Genomic DNA, 12,415 nt, shown 5'->3' on the forward strand with positions numbered 1-12,415 from the left:
CTGCGGCTCCCCTGGGAGTCGTGGGGCCTGTGGCTCCCAGCTGGCTGCTCAGGTCTCAGAAACTCACCAGAGAAAATGGCGAATCCTGCCCGGGTCTCTGGCCTAAGGAGCCTCCAGGCTGGCTCCGTCAATTAGAATTTAAAATTAGGGTAGTTAGAAGGCAATTTGTGAGTGTAGAGTGCTCATGAGTGGCATTGGAGCCCTTTCAAAACAGAAACAGTCCCAAGGGGATTTCTGTGGTTTCCACCAAGAAAGGTAACCACAGGAATGCATCTTGTACAAAAAACAAACAAACAAACAAAAACAGCCAAGACCACACATAAAATATATAGGAACCTTTATCTTTAAATAATTTTTTAGCCTTCAAAACTAAGAAATTATTTCCTGTCACTTATGAATTACCCAATTTAATGCTTTTTGTTACAGCAGTCCATAGAACTGGAGAAGTTCTCAAAATTATTCGCTCGTATACTATAGATTATCAAATCCATTTGTTACTTTCTAATAGAGGTATCTTGAGTAGATATAAACTGTTGTTCACATAAATGACATGGTGATAGCAGTGTAGCATGCTTAAGATGAACCCTAAATATCTGCTTCTGATCCTTGTTCATCTTCTCCTTTAAAATAAATGTATTAATTAAACAAAATGCTAAACAAACTTTGAAAATTAGTATTTTTGAATACCAAATATTATCCATTCACTTCTTTTTATAGAATGCATATGTGTAAATATATATAATATTACATAAATATTTGGAATACATACATACATATTCTCTTTCCTGCTTTTCTTTCAAAGTTCTCACTGTCCCTCAATGGGATTATATACTATAATTTGCCATCTTTGTTTCACAGCTAAATTATATTTCCTTCTTTTCTGAGAAAGTAGGTTTATCTGTTAATTAGGAGATATTGCAATAATAAAATATCTTTAAGGAAAAAGACAGGCTTCAAAGTGAAACTAATATTGATATGAGGTAAATTTATTAGAGAAATAAATGTAAATAATAAAACCTAGGTAGAAAAATCTATATTCTTAGAGAGGATATTTTCTCTTAATTCTCTAAATAATTGTGCAACAAAATTTTGCACAACTATTTTAAATTTTGTCTTCTGTTGACTTGGCCTTATTTTCCTTATGTATGTTTATGTTTAGCTGGAAATAAATCTGATGCATTCTAAGACTCACAAATGTGGTTAACTCAACTCCAAGTTGATCAAGGACCTGAAATAAGACCATATACACTGAGCCTGATAGAAAAGAAAGCAGAGAATATTTTTGAACTCACTTGCACAGGAAAGGACTTTCTGTACAGGATGTGTATATCACAATATTCAGTACAATAATTAATTAATGAGTCCTTATGAAGATACAAGCTTTTGTCAGCAAAGGATACCATCATTGGAGCAATGTAGAAGCCTATAGAATGGAGAAAAGTCTCTACAAATTATACATCTGAAAGAAGCTTAAAGTCTAGAATATACAAAACAAACAACCCCCAAATCAAGAAAACAAGTAACCCAATTTAAAAATAATGGGATATAGAATTAAAGAATGAGTTCTCAAAACATGAAACTCAAATAGTTGAGAGTCACTTTTAAATGTTACACATCTTTAGCCACCAGGGAAATGCAAACTAAACCTACTTTGAGATTTCTTTTTACCCAACTCAGACAAAGCTGCATTACAGAGCAATAGTGATAGAACCCACATGGTATTGGTACAGGGACAGAAATATTGATCATTGGAAAAAAACTGAAGATCCAGAAATAAACTGTCACACCTATGGACACTTGATCTTTACAAAGAAATCAAAAGCTGCTTCCATTGCTGCTGCTCCTCCTCCTCCTCCTCCTACTCCTCCTCCTCCTCTACCACCACCACCACCACCTTCTCCTCCTCCTTCTTTTGATTGTACAAAAAGCTTTATTCTTTTTTAATTATATATTTCCTTTATTTACATTTAAAATGTTATCCCCTTTTCTCCTTTCCCCTGCAAAACCCCCTCTCCTGCCCCACTCCCCCTCCTTACCAACCCACCTACTCCCACTTCCCTGTCCTGGCATTCTCCTACACTGGGGCATTGAGCCTTCACAGAACCAAGCACTTCTCCTACCACTGATGTCCAACAAGACCATCCTCTGCTATGCATGTGACTAGAGCCATGGGTCCTTCCATGTGTTCTCTTTGGTTGGTGGTTTAGTCCCTGGAAGCTCTGGGTATACCAGTTGCATTGCATTGCTCCTCCTATGGGGCTGCAAACCCCTTCAGCTCCATTGGTCTTTTCTCTAGCTCCTCCATGGGAAACTCGGTACTAAGTCCAATGGTTGGCTGAGAGCATCCACCTTGTATTTGTCAGGTACTGGCAAAGCCTCTCAGGAGACAGCTATATCCTGTCAGCAAGTACTTGTTGGCATCCAAAATAGTGTCTGGGTTTGATAACTGTATATGGGATGAATACCCAGGTGGTGCAGTCTCTGGATGGCCTTTCCTTCAGTGTCTGCTCCACCCTTCTCTGTATTTACTCCCATGGGTATTATGTTTTCCCTTCTAAGAAGGACCAAAGTAGCTACACTTTGGTCTTCCTTCTTCTAGAGCTTCATGTGGTCTGTGAATTGTACCTAGGGCATTCCAAGCTTCTAGGCTATTATCCACTTATCAGTGAGTGCATATCATGTGTGTTCTTTTGTGATTGGGTTATCTCACTCAGGATGGTATTTTCTAGTTCAATACATTTGCCTAAGAATTTCATAAATTCATTGTTTTCAATAGCTGAGTAGTATTCCATTGTGTAGATGTACCACATTTTCTATATCCATTCCTCTGTTGAGGGACATCTGGGTTCTTTCTAGCTTCTGGCTATTATAAATAAGGTAGCTATGAAAATAGTGGAACATGTGTCCTTATTACATGTTGAAGCATCTTCTGGGTATATGACCAGGAATGATATAGCTGGGTCCTCTGGTAGTACTATGTCCAGTTTCCTGAGGAACCACCAAACTGATTTCCAGAGTGGTTGTACCAACTTGTAATCCCACCAGCAATGAAGGAGTATTCCTCCTCCTCCACAACCTCTCCAGCATCTGCTGTCACCTGAGTTTTTGATCTTAGCCATTCTGACTGGAGTGAGATGGAATCTCAAGGTTGTTTTCATTTGCATTTTCCTGATGACTAAGGATGTTGAACATTTCTTTAGGAGCTTCTCAGACATTCAGGTTTTATCAGTTGAGAATTCTTTGTTTAGCTCTATTCCCCATTTTTTAATAGAGTTATTTGATTGTTTGGAGTCTAATTTCTTGAGTTCTTTACATATCTTGCATATTAGCCCTCTATCAGATATAAGGTTGATAAAGATCTCTTCCAAGTCTGTTGGTTGTCATTTTGTCCTATTGACTGTGTCCTTTGCCTTACAGAAGCTTTGCAATTTTATGAGATCCCATTTGTCAATTTTTTTTTTTGGTTTAAAATACTGTGCTTTTCTTTCTTTTCTTTTAAATTTTTTTTTTTTATCAGAGCATAAGCTATTGGTGTTCTGTTCAAGAAATTTTCCCATGTCCATGTATTCAAGGCTCTTCCCCACTTTCTCTTCTTTTAATTTCATTGTATTTGGTTTTATGTGGAGGTCTTGATCCACTTGGACTTGAGCTTTGTAAAGGAGATTAGAAAGTATTGATTTTAATCCTTCTACATGCTAACCACCAGTTGAGGTAGCACCGTTTGTTGAAAATCCTGTCTTTTTTCCACTGGGTGGCTTTGGCTCCTTTATCAAAGCTCAGGTAACCAGAGGTGTATGAGTGCATTTTTGGTTCTTCAAATCTACTCCATTAATCTACCTGCCTGTCACTCTACCAACATCATGAAGTTTTTATTCTGATTGCTCTGTAGTACAACTTGATGATAGAGGTGGTGATTTCTTCCAGAAGTTCTTTTATTGTTGAGTATAGTTTTCGCTATCCTAGGTTTTTTGTTATTCCACATGAATTTGCAAACTGCTCTTCCTAACTCTATGAAGAATAGAGTTGGAATTTTGATGGGGATTTACTGAATCTGTAGCTTGCCTTTGGCAAGATGGCTATTTTTACTATATTAATTCTGCCAATCCATGAGCATGGAAGATCTTTCCATCTTCTGAGATCTTCAATTTCTTGCTACAGAGTCATGAAGGTCTTGTTATACAGACCTTTCACTTGCTTAGATAGAGTCAAACTAAGCTATTTCTTGTGACTATTGTAAAGAGTGTTGTTTCCCTAATTTTTCCCTAATTTCTTTCTCAGCCTGACTATCCCTTGAGTAAGGAAAGCAACTGATATATTTGAGTTTATTTTATATCCAGCCACTTTGCTGAAGTTGTGACTATGACAATGGGACAGACTATAAATATCCCTTTGACTCTGACATTAGATCACTGGATGGAGGTTAGGGACAGAGCACATAATTTGTCAGTTCAGGTAAAAAGGGAACTGTGGCAGATATTTTGTTCCTCGGAGTGGCTGATGTTTGGAGTTGGCTGGCTGCCTGAGGGAACTTTTGATGCAACTATAATCTCTTCTGTTAAGAGTCTTGTTTTTCAGTCCAGACCAGGGTCTCATCCTGATCAGCAGCCATATATTATCATATGGCAGGACCTGGTCCGAAACCCTCCACCTTGTATCAAACCATGGGTAATCCAGAGGCCAGATTCCAGAGTTCTGGCTCTCAAAGAACCAGAGCGCAAACCAAAAGAAAAGCCTCTGAGGAAGGGCGACATGACTCAGCCCGAGAGTCTGCCCTCTGCTCCTCCTAGAATCTATCGTGAGATTGAGGGGCCTCCCGAGTGGCCCAAGCCATCTCTACCTCCCCCTCCTTATGGTTTCCCCCCACTCCCTGCTCTGGATCCTGGAGATGAGGGAGCAGCCAGGTATGGGCCAGCAACAGAACTCGCACCTGACATGCCCAGAGCCCCACGCAGGAGCCGGGAGCACCTGATTCTACTGTGACCCTACCCCCAAAGTATACAGCCTCCTGGTAGACCCTCCCCAAATTCAGCCCCTCCAGTATTGGCCCTTTTCCTCCATGGACCTTTACAACTGGAAGAATAACCACCTTTCTTTTTCAGAAAACCCTGCAGGGTTGACTGGTCTGATGGAATCATTAATGTTCTCTCACCAGCCCACTTGGAATGATTGTCAGCAACTCTTGCAGGTCCTTTTTACCACTGAAGAAAGGGAAAGGATTCTCTTAGAAGCTCGCAAAAATGTGCCCAGAGCGAATGGGGCCCCGACTAACCTCCCCAATGAGATTGATGCTGGATTCCCTCTGAATCACCCCAATTGGGATTACAACACTGAGCAAGGTAGGGGGCAGCTAACCATCTATTGCCGGGCTCTCATGGCAGGTCTCAAAGGGACCGCTAGATGACCCACCAATCTGGCCAAGGTAAGGAAAGTCCTGCAGGGACCAACGGAATCCCCTTCAGTGTTCTTACAATGACTAATGGAGGGTTATAGATGCTATACCCCTTTTGACTTGACCTTTGAGGGTCAGCATCCTGTGGTGGCTATGGCATTCATGGGGTAATCATCATCAGACATCAGAAGGAAACTACAGTGCTTAGATGGTTTACAGAACATGTCCTTACAGGACTTAGTTAGGGAGGCTGAGAAAGTATTGCATAAGAGAGAGACAGAGAAAGAAAGGAGAGAGAGGGAAAAGGGAGAAGCTAAGGAACAGAGACAGAGACAGAGACAGCGACAGAGAAAAGAAGCAGAAGAAAGGGATAATAGGTGGGAGCGTAGTCAAGAAAAGAATTGGCAAGAATCCTGGCCGCATAGGAGATAAGAAAGAGGTGAGTGCAAGACCTAAGCAGGCAGGGTACCTGGGCAACCAGAAGACAAGAATGAACAATGAGGGACAAAGGCGCTTTCTAGAAAAAGATCAGTGTGCCTACTGTAAAGAAAGGGACCACTGAGCGACAGAATGCCCCAAGAAGAAAGGGAGAGCTCCAAAGGTGCTGGCATTAGAAGAAGATGAATAGAGGGGACGGGGCTCAGACCCCCTCCCTGACGGGGTAAACCTAAAAGTGGAGGGGACCCCCATAGACTTTCTGAGAGATACCGGAGCTGAATACTCTGTGCTCCAACAGCCATTAGGGAAATTAAACAGCAAAAAGACTATGGTGGTTGGCGCAACAGGACAGAAAATGTACCCATGGACCACGTCCCGCACCGTGGACTTAGACCGGGGGGGGGGGGCAAGTGACCCACTCATTCCTGGTCATCCCTGGATGTCCTGCACCTCTCTTGGAAAGAGACTTGTTGACTAAACTGAGGGCTTAAATTAGATTTACTCAGGAAGGACCAAAGGTAGAGTGGGGGACACCTTCCTCTATGGTCTTGGCATTTAAACAGATGCATGAGGCCCTGAACAAGTGGAAATTTCTGTTCTAGACAAATGACTAAGGAGGTTCCTGGAAGCCTGGGTGGAGACCACTGGCATGGGAATGGCTGTATAAGCACCTCCAGTGGTGGTGGGACTGAAAATGGATGCTACCCCTATACACTTCCGACAGTATCTGATAAGCCAGGAGGCTAGGGAAAGAATCAGGCCTCACATCCAAAGACTCTTGGACCAGGGAATACTGGTTCCTTGTCAGTCTCCGTGGAACATCCCTCTACAACCTGTAAAGAAACCAGGCTCCAATGATTACCGCCCAGTACAAGACCTAAGGGAGGTCAACAAGCAGGTTCAGGATATACACCCAACTGTGCCTAACCCTTATAACCTCCTCAGTTCCCTGTCCCCAGGTTGCTCGTGGTACACGGTACTGGACTTAAAAGATGCTTCTTTTGTTTAAAATTGCATTCTGCTAGTCAACCTCTGTTTGCCTTTGAATGGAGAGATCCAGATTCAGAACTGGCAGGACAACTGACCTGGACCAGGCTGCCTCAGGGATTCAAAAATTCCCCTACTCTGTTTGATGAGGCTCTCCACCGAGACCTGACCACCTTTCTGGCTAAAAATCCACAGGTGACTCTACTTCAGTATGTGGATGACCTGCTCCTAGTGGCAGACACTGAACAAGGATTCACCAAGGGGACCCAGGGCCTGCTAATAGAGCTAGGTAAGCTGGAATATTGGGCCTTGGCCAAAAAGGCCCAGTTATGCTGTATCGAGGTTACTTACCTAGGCTGCCTGCTTAAAGATGGAAAGAGGTGAGTGATGGAGGCCCAGAAGAAGACAGTAATCCAAATCCCAACCCCAGCTACCCCCCGGCAGGTGAGGGATTTTTGGGGGACAGCCGGCTTCTGTAGACTGTGGATACCTGGGTTTGCTACCCTGGCTGCCCCCTTATACCCCCTGACCAAAGAGAATGGGGAATTCACATGGATATCAGAACATCACGAGGCATTTGAAAACATCAAGAGGGCCTTCCTGTTGGCACTGGCCTTGGCCCTACCTGATTTAACAAAACTTTTCACCCTCTATGTAGATGAAAGGGCAGGAGTAGCAAGGGGGTGTCCTCACCCAGACTCTGGGGCCTTGGAAAAGGCCTGTAGCATATTTATCTAAAAATCTGGATCCTGTGGCCAGTGAGTGACTCTCCTGCCTAAAAGCCATTGCAGCAGTAGCTCTGCTTTGTGAAAGACGCTGACAAGCTTACCCTGGGACAAGAGATGATAATCACGGCTCCAAATGCCCTAGAGAGCATCATCAGGCAACCACCAGATCGGTGGATGACTAATGCTCATATGACCCACTACCAGAGTCTCCTGCTGACTGAGCTAATAGTTCTTGCTCCCCCTGCGGTCCTCAACCCTGCTACCCTACTACCAGAGATAGACCAGCACACTGCTTCCTGGAAATTCTGGCTGAAGAAACTGGCATCTGAGAGGATCTGAAAGATCAACCTTGGCCAGGGGTTCTGAACTGGTTCATGGATGGCAGCAGTTTCATAGTTGAAGGTAAATGGAGGGCAGGGGCAATGGTAGTAGATGGGAAAAGAGTGATCTGGTCCAGTAGCCTGCCCAATGGAACGTCAGCCCAGAAAGCTGAGTTCATAGCCCTGATCCAAGCATTGCAAATGGCAGAGGGGAAGTCCATCAACATCTACACCGACAGCAGGTATGCTTTTGCCACTGCACATGTCCATGGTGCAATTTACAGACAAAGGGGACTTTTAACTACAACAGGGAAGGAAATTAAAAACAAACAAGAAATTTTGAGCCTCCTGGAGGCCTTATGTTTGGCAAAAAAGGTCACCATCGTTCATTGCCCAGGGCACCAGAAAAGCAAGGATGCAATAACATTGGGGAATCAAATGGCTGACCAGACTGCAAATCAGGCCACACAGGGAGCAGAGATGTTGGTTCTACAAAGCCCTAAGAACTATTATGATGTAAAGGACACTAGTTTTAGATATATGGTGGAGAATTATCAGAGGATGGACTCTTTAGGCATTGAAAAAGGATATACCCCCTATGGAGTGGCTGAGACAGAAGGCGGACAGTTGATCCTCTCCCAAGAAGAAAGGCAAAAATATGTTGCTAACCTCTACTCTCTAACTCATTTAGGTAGCAGAAAGTTAAAAGAGATAGTGAAGTTGTCTGATTATTATGTCCTGGGCCTTGCTGGCTTGGCCCAGGAAGTGGTACAAAATTGCAAAGCCTGTGCCCTGATCAATGCCAGGCACCCAACAACAACCCAAGGTAAAAGATTGAGAGGAGACCAACAAGTGGTCTACTGGGAAGTGGACTTCATGAAGGTCAAACCTGCAAAATATGGTAACAAATATCTGTTAGTTTTTATAGACACCTTTTCAGGATGTGTGGAGGCTTTTCCCACCAGGAATGAGACTGGAAGCATGGTGGCTAAAAAGATCCTTGAAGAGATCTTCCCAAGATTTGGAATTCCCAAGGTAATCAGGTCTGACAGTGGACCTGCCTTCATTGCCCAGGTAAGTCAGGGACTGGCCACTCAGCTGGGGATAAATTAGAAATTACATTGTGCTTACAGACCCCAGAGCTCAGGGCAGGTAGAAAGGGCAAACAGAACCTTAACTTAACCTTGACTAAATTGGCCTTAGAGACTGGCAGAAAAGACTGGACAGTCCTCCTTCCCTTTGCTCTGTTTCAGGTCTGAAACATCTCGGGATAATTTAGGCTTACCCCCTATGAAATTCTATGTGGGGGACCACTCCCATTCACAGAGGCAGGTGGAATACATGATCCTGATGCTGTTCTTTCTAAATCCCTGTTTGCCCGCTTAAAAGCCCTTGAGTTGGTGAGACGCCAGGCTTGGGAGCAACTGAAGGAAGCCTACCGAACTGAGAGCCCAGCTGTACCACACCAATTCCAGATGGGCGATGTGGTTCTGGTCTGGCAACATCGAGCAGGCACCCTTGAACCCCATTGGCATGGACCCTACCAAGTGCTCCTGACTACCCCCACCACTGTCAAGGTCGAAGGCATGGAGGCCTGGATTCACATGACCCACGAGTACTTAGAGGCATCCAGGACTTTCCTGACAACCAAGATGAATGGACCATGGAAAAGACTGATAATCCTCTTAAGTTACATCCTTACAATGTAGGTGCCCTTCAGGTGATGGGAAATAACCCCCATGCTCCCCAAAAACTGACTTAGCAAGTTTCCGCTTTTACTGGAGAGGTAGTGTGATCCACCTCTAAGGTAGCCCCACCATACACTTGGTGGCTTCCTCTTACTCCTGATTTCTGTCAGCTAGTTGCCGGGTTAGATACTTGGGACATTCCAGATTCCGATCCTCGAAAACTGTCTCTAGAAGTCCCGAAGACATATTCCCCCGGGGGTACTCTAGGATGTGGAAGTCCAAAAGCGAGGTGTGTGTTAGGAAAACAAGACTTTTATGTTTGCCCCCGAGATGATCCGGACCCAGCCACTGCTCGACGTTGTGGTGACCTAGGGAGTGTTGCTGTCTATCTGCAACGTTAAAACAGTGGGTTACCTGGAATATGGAGTTAGAGAGAAATAGGAAGAGATAAAAGAGATAGGAGGAGATAGGGTGGCCAAAATTATACCTACCCACGAGGAAGGTACCTTAAAACATTAGACAGGAGCCTTTAATACTCAGCCATCTTGAACGTTTAATAAATCCCTTGTTCCCACCAACAGGTAGAATAAGTCAGGCAAAACCACACCCCCAAGTACCTCAGCATGTCAGTCCAATCAGCGACTTCCCTTTTTCTCTGTGGAGGTGGAGCTTCCGAATGTAACTGGAACCAGGTTGTAGGCGTGGCAAACAGCAGGAGATGGGCAGAGAGGTGTGGCTATGAAAGGCAAGCCTCAAACCAGGAGGATAACAAGGGAGTTTGGACTGTTCTGCTTGGGAATGTGAAACTACTGGAGAGACCTATTGGAAACAGCTCTTCTTGGGACTGGATCATAGTATACTTCTCCAACAAGGTGTTTAGAGAGGGGTACAGGGGCTTGTAGTATTAGTCACACATGGATACCCCTGAATATCACTTTTACTGACCAGGGGTGAACTGAAGATACATCACAGTGATTGAAAGGAAGGACATGGGGCCTCCGGTGGTACTTTCCGGATAGATTACTTAAGACTGACTTAGGCGCGGCCTTCACCAATCAGTTAAAGATAGAAAGCCCTCCCGCTCAGCCCATAGGCTCTAACAAAGTGTTGTCTGAACAGAAGCCCCTTGTCCCCGGGATCCCAATGACACCTTGGACACCATCAGAGAATGGCTCTCCTACTGAACATCCCCCAAGGTTCCCTCCCACCTTAACTCCATCTTTCCCAAGTATTGGACAGAGGTTGCTGAATTTGATTCAAGGAGCTTTTACTGTACTAAATGGATCCCAACCTAATATGACTGAGTCTTGCTGGCTTTGCCTCTCCTCAGGACCCCCTACTATGAAAGCATTGCAACAACTGGGACATTTAACAACACCACTAGCCATGACACCTGTGTCTGGAGTAATAAAAATAGGTTGACTCTTACTGAAGTGTCCAGACAAGGGATCGCCTAGGGATCCCCTATAAACATCTATGTAATAAGACTCTTAGGATCCCGAAGACAACTGTTAACCAATACTTAGTACCTGAAATTGATAAGTGGTGGACTTGTGGTTCTGGACTAACTTCTTGTATATCTACCTCTGTTTTTGATGAGACCAAAGATTATTGCGTGCTTGTACAGCTGTTCCCTAAAGTCTATTATCACCCTGTAGATACTCTCGAATGTTAATTTGAGAGGAGTCCTAGATGCCTTCACAGAGAACCTGTCTCCTTGACGCAGGAGTGGGAACAGGTATTGCAGCACTTATACAGACCCCCTCATTATTTTTATGAACTAAGGGAAGCTATTGACCTGAGATTTAAGGGCCCTAGATCAATCAGCATCAGAGTTAGAAGAGTCCTTAACTTCTCTCTCTGAAGTTGTTTTACAAAACAGGAGAAGATTAGATTTATTGTTCCTTAAAGAAGGTGATCTGTGCGCTGCTCTGAAAGAAGAGTACTGCTTTTATGTAGAACATTCAGGGGTGATTAGAGGCTCCATGAGTAAGCTCAGAGAAAGACTAGAAAAAAGACAAAAAGACAGAGAACCCAGCTACACTGGTTTGAAAGTTGGTTTAGTAGATCCCCATGGATGGCTACTTTGGTGTCTTCCCTTGTTGGATCCCTTTTAATCTTACTCTTGCTCTTTTTTGTTGTTGTTGTTTATTAATGGATTTTCATTTTAATTTTTCTTCAGATATTTTCTTTATTTATATGTAAATTTCACCTTTCCCAGTTTCCCCTCCAAAAACAAAAAAACAAACAAAAACAACAAAAACAAACCCCTGTTGCCTCCCCCTTCCTCATGCCTGCCATCCCATCCTCTCCCACTTATTGGCCCTGGTATTCTCCTACACTGGGGCACAGATCCTTCACAGGGCCAAGGTCCTCTCCTCCTATTGATGATCGAATTTGCAATCCTCTACTATATACATGCTGCCAGAACAATCAGACCCACCATGTGCAGTCCTTGGTTGGTGGTTGAGACCCTGGGAGCTCTGAGGGTACTAGTTAGTTCATATTGCTGTTCGTCCTAAGGGGCTGCAAACCCCTCAGCTCCATTGGTCCTTTCTCTAACTCCTTCACTGGGGACCCTGTACTCAGTTCAATGGATGGCTGTGAGCCTCTACATCTGTATTATTCAGGTACTGTCAGAGCCTCTCAGGAGATAGCTATATTTAGGCTGGCTTGTCCTTCCTTCAGTCTCTGCTCCATAGTTAATCTCTGCAACTCCTTCTGTGGGTATTTGGTTCCCCCTTTTAAGAAGGAATGCACTGTCCACCTTTTGGTCTTCCTTCCTTCTTGAATTTCCTGTGGTTTGTGGGTTGTTCTTCCTGTATTCCAAACTTCTGGGCTAATAACCACTTGTCAGAGAGTGCA

General features: G+C 43.9%; 1 pseudogene; it reads left to right on the forward strand.

Moving 5' to 3' along the window:
* The first annotated feature begins 4,365 nt into the window (after positions 1-4,365).
* LOC116097622 lies at positions 4,366-9,571 on the forward strand (annotated as a pseudogene).
* The last annotated feature ends 2,844 nt before the right edge of the window (positions 9,572-12,415 follow it).

Source organism: Mastomys coucha, unplaced genomic scaffold, assembly GCF_008632895.1.
Source record: "Mastomys coucha isolate ucsf_1 unplaced genomic scaffold, UCSF_Mcou_1 pScaffold19, whole genome shotgun sequence".
NCBI lineage: Eukaryota > Metazoa > Chordata > Mammalia > Rodentia > Muridae > Mastomys > Mastomys coucha.